Here is a 7344-nt window from a genome sequence, read left to right as displayed (position 1 = left end):
ACTCTGGGCACTTTACCACTGCTGACCAGTGCTAAAGTGCATATGCTCTCCCTGTGCAAAATGTATATGTGATTGATCTCAATGATTGGCTCATTGGATTTACTGTCAGTCCCCAGTAAAGTGCACCAGGAGTGCCAGGGCTTGTAAATGCCAATACTGCTAGTGGGCCTGCAGCGCTGGTTGAGCCGCCCGCAGAAGCAGCCTTTTAAAATGTGTCTAGGGTCTGCCATTGCAGAACCTGTGTGCAGTCTGGTACTGTCATGCTGGCTGGGCAAGTGCACACACTTGCCAGCCTCTAAAACGTCCCTTAACTTCATATTAGTCACCCCTATGGTAGGCCCAAGGGCAGGGTGCATTGTAAGTGTAAGGTACGACAAGCCCTGATGTGTGTGGCATGTCCGAATAGTGAATTACAGCCAATTTCGTTTTCACTATTGTAAGGCTACCTGTTCTCATAGGCTAAGATGGGCTGCTGGAATTATTACACCCTCTAATCCCAGCAGGCTCAGGGAACTTGGTAGAAAATAAAGTTTAGTATGCCTGAACTCAGAATAATAAAATACTTCTTTTAGTAAAGTTTATTTTAATATCCTGTGTTTGCAAATGCTACTTTTAGAAAGCTAGCATTTGCTTGCCTAACCATTTCAACCTGCCTCTGCTAGGATGTGTATCTGCTGTCTGGGTTGTGTGAGTGACAGGACTGGGGGATGACAGGTGGTGAATGCAAGGATTACACCTTGGTGGGAGGTGGGAGTGCCCCTGGACTCTGAATAGGGCTGTGCTCTGCCACCACAATGCTAGCTCCACCTCCTGGGGAGCGACTGATGACTCAGCCCAACACCTGGCCCAGGAAGAGGGAAGCCTGTCAACAAAGTACTCCTGGCTGCCCCTGTCTCCACAATTCCGGCTTCACCTCCTGTGGAGCGTCTGATGTGCCATCCCTGCTCCCTGAAAGGAGAGACCCAAGTTTCCCCAACATAGTGCTCAAGGACTGAAAGAAGCTATGCAAAGGCCCCCCTGGCCAGAAAAGACAAAAGAAACTGAGTATAAATATAGGAGCCGTGCTCCTAACAAACTAGATCGGCTTGAACCAAGAAGAATCTTTGCCTGAGGAGGAGGCACCGGGAAAGCTGCAAAGAGGAAGACTATCCCTCTCCTGGGGACTGACCTGCATTGGTGACCTTGCTGCCAAGGGAGAGAAAATGAACTTTTAAAAAAAAAAGACTTGCTGCATTTTTTATCCTAAGAACACTTGTGCTTGTTCAACTATCTCCCAGGGCTTGGAAGAAGAGCTTGCCCTCTGACCTGAGCCACAGGATCATCTGGCTCAACCTGCTCTTTGCTCGTCTGCTGATCGCCGTGAGGATTTCTTCCCCGCCGGAGCCGTGACCCTGGTGCTCCCCCCACCCCTCCTTTGGCCGTGACTACTGCTGCTTGGCTGTTCCCGCCGGGAAAGAGCCCCGCTCTGCTGAGCCGCTCTTCCTCTGCTGTGCAAGGCCACCCCTGTCACCTCGCCTCTGGAGGCTCGCTGAGTGCCCCCACGCTTCCCGCCTGAAGTCCCCACCTCGGCATCAGATCCAAAGAGCAGACCCTACGAAGACCGGATGCCTCGGACACCAGCCTCGCCCTGTGTCAAGAGCCGCTGTTCGCCCCGCTCCGCCTTCGCCACTCAAAGTAAAAGGTACTGTGCACACGGCCCTAAGATCTAGGTGCCCCATACTGTGTCTGGCATCTTGCCTAGTACGGTGCGCATTGAAAAGACTGTGCGCTGCAGGGAAGCTAACTGTACGCCTGGCAGCTCACCCGTAACCTGTGCACACAATTCTGTCAAGCTGGACTGCCGTTAAAAAGAACTGTGTGTTCCCACTGTACTCTGCCGGATTGTAAACTGTGTGCTTCGCATTTCCTTCAAGACTGTACATTTACTTTCATCACCTCAAACTGTGCACTGCATATTGCTTTTGGTGAACTGTACGCTCATCTCGAAAGGGGAACTGTACGTCGCGTACGCTTGCTCACGCTAGATGCGTGAGTCTTGGTAGGGCCTTCCGATTTCTCCCGTTTTAAGCACCCAGAAGCGCTGCGAAGCGCCCAGCTGGCCCAAGACTGGCCTAGAGGGAAAACATCCTTTACAACGCAACTTTTACCACGCATTGCTTTTACATCGCAACTTTTACAACGCAAACCATTACAACGCATTGCGCTGGGGGGCGCTCTAGGATAGGGAATAGATTTAATTTACTATCCAACACGTTCCCTACTATCCACGGGGACTGTAGTTGGAATAGTAAATTAAACTATTCACTATCCAGCACCCCAAAGAGCTATGCGTTGTAATGGTATGCGTTGTAAAAACTGCGATGTAAAAGCATGCGTGGTAAAAGCATGCGTTGTAATGTCATACATCCGGCCTAGAGTACCTAAAAACTGAAGAAGAAGTATTTTTAAAGGATCAACCCCCTTACCCAGTGAACTAAACCTGTGTTGAGAAGTGTTCTAAAGGAATCTTTATTTTGAAATCTGGTGGCCCAAAAGCAAAAGTAATGTGTTATAAGGTCTTGTGATAATCTCTCTACCTGCATATATTTTTATATAAAGATTACGTATTTTTACGGAACCAAAGCCTGGTGTCCATTTGTGGGGAGAATCAGTGTGTTTTACTGTGAAAGGTCATAAATGCTTAACTGTAGCGCCCCGAAGTTTAGCCTTGTCTGCTCGTGCCATGCATCCTAAACGGGGAGCAGGGGTCATTCTGAGGAGTAGTTCCCTTGCCCTGATTAGAGTGGTGGTTTCTGCCTGGCTTTGGTGCCAACCTCAGCCAGCCAGGAATCCCATTTCTAACATTGGATGCAGCAGTTGGGATTTTCGAATTAGCATTTGTGATTTATTTACAGTAAATTGCTGATCACCACATAGTGAGAGCAGACCTATAACACCGCCACAGATTTATTGTTTTTTTTAATTTTGCTGGGAGATCTCCATGTGTTTTTGAAACATCATGCCTGGTTCAGTGAGAATGGAAAAGGCAGCAACCAGATGTCTGTCGCCAGAGGAGTTGGCAGACAGGGCAGCAACCAGGTCACATGAAATGGAGATGGCGAGATTAAAGGGACAAATGGAAATGGAGAAACAGAGATTAGCCATGGAGGCGCAAAAACGCCAAAGAGATCACTACTTGAAAATGAGAGAACTTGATTTGGAGCTCAAGGAGCTTCAAGCCATGAGGCTTCGTGCCCAGCAACAAGAGATATGTGTAGCTCAGAGACTGCGCTTTGCTGAGTTGGAGGTGGAGTCCAGCTCAGATGGTGGCAGCAACATTCAGGTATCTAGTGCTGACAGCATAGTGCGCACACCTAGAGATATGGCACCTGACTTGGAGGGGGTTAACGTACACCAGGAGGTTCAAGGGCATGAGGTAGCTCCAGCAGTGCGCAGCGTCCCTGAAGGAAATAGGGTGGCTGGCGTAGGAGTTCATGGTCCTAGTGGTGGGAGGGATTTCCCCATGGCTGAGGTCCTGGTGGGTGAGTGTAAAGAACCCCCAGAAGAGTGTGGGTTGTGTGACAGAGACAGTCCGCTACTGTCTGGCCAATCTCAGGAGAATGGTGTAGAGTACTTGTGTGAGGCGCTGGATGGAGAGGTGAAGGATAGTTTGGTTAACCCTGCTAGGGGGCAGTGTAATCCAATTGTGGGAGAGCATACTTTAGGTCCCAGTTTTCCAGAGCTATGCCAACACCTGTTTGAGAGTGAGTTCTCTGACCCCAGGGAGCTCACATTGGAGGCAGACCTTGTGGTGGATTCCAGAGGGTCTGGAGAGGCATTGGGGTGTGATCCTGTGGGGAGTGGCTCAGGTATCTTCCAGTCCAGAGTGGTGGAAGTGGCGCAGAGTAGCCCAGCTAGGTCCTGTAGTAGTGAGAGGGGTGTAGGGCTTCACGTCCTGTCCTTAAGGGGAAGGAGTGAGAATGGGTTTTGTCCCGGTAGTGCCCAACCTCAGTCTCAGAGCCTGGATGGTTCTTTAAGGGAACACCAGGTGGGGAGCCTAGGCTGTCCGGATGAGTCACCCTCTGAGGGGGATCCCCCAGTGGCTAGTGAACGTGGAGGCTCTGTAAACAGAGCTCCAGTAGTTCTGGTATCTGGCAGTGCCGCTCCAGTTGGGAGGGTGCAGAAGTCCAGAAGGAGGGGCAAAAGGGGGAAAGAGTCCCCAGTGGAAGAACCAGTGGGTCAGGGGCCAGCCAGCAGGGCTGTGTCCCCAGTGAATGACCATGGGGACACCACTTCTGCCCTGGGGGATCTTCCCACACTGTCAGAGGGACAGGAGTTGGGAGGTCTGCGCCAGGCAGACTGTCGCAAGACACATGAGCTATATGCCACCCTCAGGGGGGGCATGCGTGCTCCCCGGAAAGTCCTGGTGCGCCAGGCAATTGTTCAACTGCAGGTCTGGGTCCCTGAGTTGGAGAGCCAGGTTCAGGTGTTGCCTGACCTGGAGGGCAGGACCACTGTAATCAGTGTCCTGGCCCATGTCGCTTCTAGGGGTACCCCTCCAGTTGGGAGTGGGCAGTACTCTGGAAGGAGGTGCAGAGGGAGGGAGTCCTCACCTCTGACCCCGGTTCAACTAGAGGGTTTAGACCCTGGGATAGAGGGCCAGGTACAGGGTGTCCCCCCTGACCTGGTGCCCCAGTTGCAGGATAGCACCCCTGAACTGGTGGGCAAATTGTGGTCACCTCCCACAGGTGCCCTGACAATTCTGAAAGGGGGTACCACTCCAGGTGGGAGGGTACAGAGCCCCCAGGAAGAGGACCGGGTATGGGAGAGCCCACCCCAGTCCTTGGTCCAGCCGCCAGGTACAGGCCTGGGGCTGGTGGGTCAGTGCCAGGATGACATACCTGACCTGACAGGAGGGAGAGTGGACAAAGGGTGCCAAGCACCTGGGGCTACTGCCCCCCGCTCTTTGAGGCCACAGAGGTTTGAGAGCCCTGAGAGGCAGGAGGCCTGGGTCTACGCCCTGACTACTGTCACTGGCCACTGTGATTTGATGGCTTTCTGTTGGGACACACCTGTGAGCAAGTTGAGGTTAGAGGCTGCACAGGTGGTGTCCCCAGAGGAAGAGAAGTGTGCCCTATGGATTAGCTAAGTGGACCCTGGGAGTATGGACAGAGGATTTGAAATAGGCTCGGATTGGCGTAGAACTGGAATGTGCCCCTGCTGTTGTGGGCCAGGTTCATGTTCTATCGCCCAAAGCCAGGAAGCCCATCACTGTGGTGATTGGACTACCCTGCGTTTTGGCTGGAAGGGGGTTGTGTTGGACTTGGCCCTCTTGGCAGGGTCATCCCTGAACTTTTTGCCTTCCTCCAATATTCTCTCTGACCTGTTTTTGTTGGTTTAATGACTCTGGGCACTTTACCACTGCTGACCAGTGCTAAAGTGCATATGCTCTCCCTGTGCAAAATGTATGTGTGATTGATCTCCATGATTGGCTCATTGGATTTACTGTCAGTCCCCAGTAAAGTGCACCAGGAGTGCCAGGGCTTGTAAATGCCAATACTGCTAGTGGGCCTGCAGCGCTGGTTGCGCCACCCACAGAAGCAGCCTTTTAAAATGTGTCTAGGGTCTGCCATTGCAGAAGCTGTGTGCAGTCTGGTACTATTATGCTGGCTGGGCAAGTGCACACACTTGCCAGCCTCTAAACCTTCCCTAAACTTCATATTAGTCTCCCCTATGGTAGGCCCAAGGGCAGGGTGCATTGTAAGTGTAAGGTAGGACAAGTCCTGATGTGTGTGGCATGTCCTAATAGTGAATTACAGCCAATTTCGTTTTCACTATTGTAAGGCTACCTGTTCTCATAGGCCAAGATGGACTGCTGGAATTATTACACCCTATAATCCCAGCAGGCTCAGGGAACATGGTAGAAAATAAAGTTTAGTATGCCTGAACTCAGAATAATAAAATACTTCTTTTAGTAAAGTTTATTTTAATATCCTGTGTTTGCAAATGCTACTTTTAGAAAGCTGATTCAGAAAAGGGGGTGGTGATGAACAGAGTGCCTGAATTAAGCAGACCACTCTTACCCAGTCCAAAGATCAGGGCTTGATCCATCACCGTTTTTTAGCTCACTGCACCATCCCAGCTCAGAACTTGGCTATATGCAAATTAGTCTGTTCCTGTCCCAGTGCATGATGGGAACAGGGCAAACCAAACTACCAAGCCAATTCTTGTACTGGGAAGGAAACAAGCTTCCGGGGACCGGTTTCTGCCATTTCAGGCGTCGGCCCGGCTTGCTTGAATCCTGATGGTGCAATGAGCAAGGGACTCACATCTGAGTATACCCTTCCACGCTTATGGTGGACAAAATGATTCAGAAAAGGGGGTGGTAATGAACAGAGTGCCTGAATTAAGCAGACCACTCTTACCCAGTCCAAAGATCAGGGCTTGATCCATCACCGTTTTTTAGCTCACTGCACCATCCCAGCTCAGAACTTGGCTATATGCAAATTAGTCTGTTCCTGTCCCAGTGCATGATGGGAACAGGGCAAACCAAACTACCAAGCCAATTCTTGTACTGGGAAGGAAACAAGCTTCCGGGGACCGGTTTCTGCCATTTCAGGCGTCGTCGGCCCGGCTTGCTTGAATCCTGATGGTGCAATGAGCAAGGGACTCACATCTGAGTATACCCTTCCACGCTTATGGTGAACAAAATGATTCAGAAAAGGGGGTGGTGATGAACAGAGTGCCTGAATTAAGCAGACCACTCTTACCCAGTCCAAAGATCAGGGCTTGATCCATCACCGTTTTTTAGCTCACTGCACCATCCCAGCTCAGAACTTGGCTGTATGCAAATTAGTCTGTTCCTGTCCCAGTGCAGTCCAGTTTGCAAATGCTACTTTTAGAAAGCTAGCATTTGCTTGCCTAACCATTTCAGCCCGCCTCTGCTAGGATGTGTATCTGCTGTCTGGGTTGTGTGAGTGACAGGTCTGGGGGATGACAGGTGGTGAATGCAAGGATTACACATTGGCGGGAGGTGGGAGTGCCCCTGGACTCTGAATAGGGCTGTGCTCTGCCACCACAATGCTGGCTCCACCTCCTGGGGAGCGACTGATGACTCAGCCCGACACCTGGCCCAGGAAGAGGGAAGCCTGTCAACAAAGTACTCCTGGCTGCCCCTGTCCCCACAATGCCGGCTCCACCTCCTGTGGAGCGTCTGATGTGCCATCCCTGCTCCCTGAAAGGAGAGACCCAAGTTCCCCCAACACAGTGCTCAAGGACTGAAAGAAGCTATGCAAAGGCCCCCTGGCCAGAAAAGACAAAATAAACTGAGTATAAATACAGGAGCCCTGCTCCTAACAAACTAGA

This window comes from Lissotriton helveticus, chromosome 5_1 (assembly GCF_964261635.1).
Source record: "Lissotriton helveticus chromosome 5_1, aLisHel1.1, whole genome shotgun sequence".
In the NCBI taxonomy this organism is placed as follows: Eukaryota; Metazoa; Chordata; class Amphibia; order Caudata; family Salamandridae; genus Lissotriton; species Lissotriton helveticus.
This window is presented reverse-complemented; position numbering follows the sequence as displayed.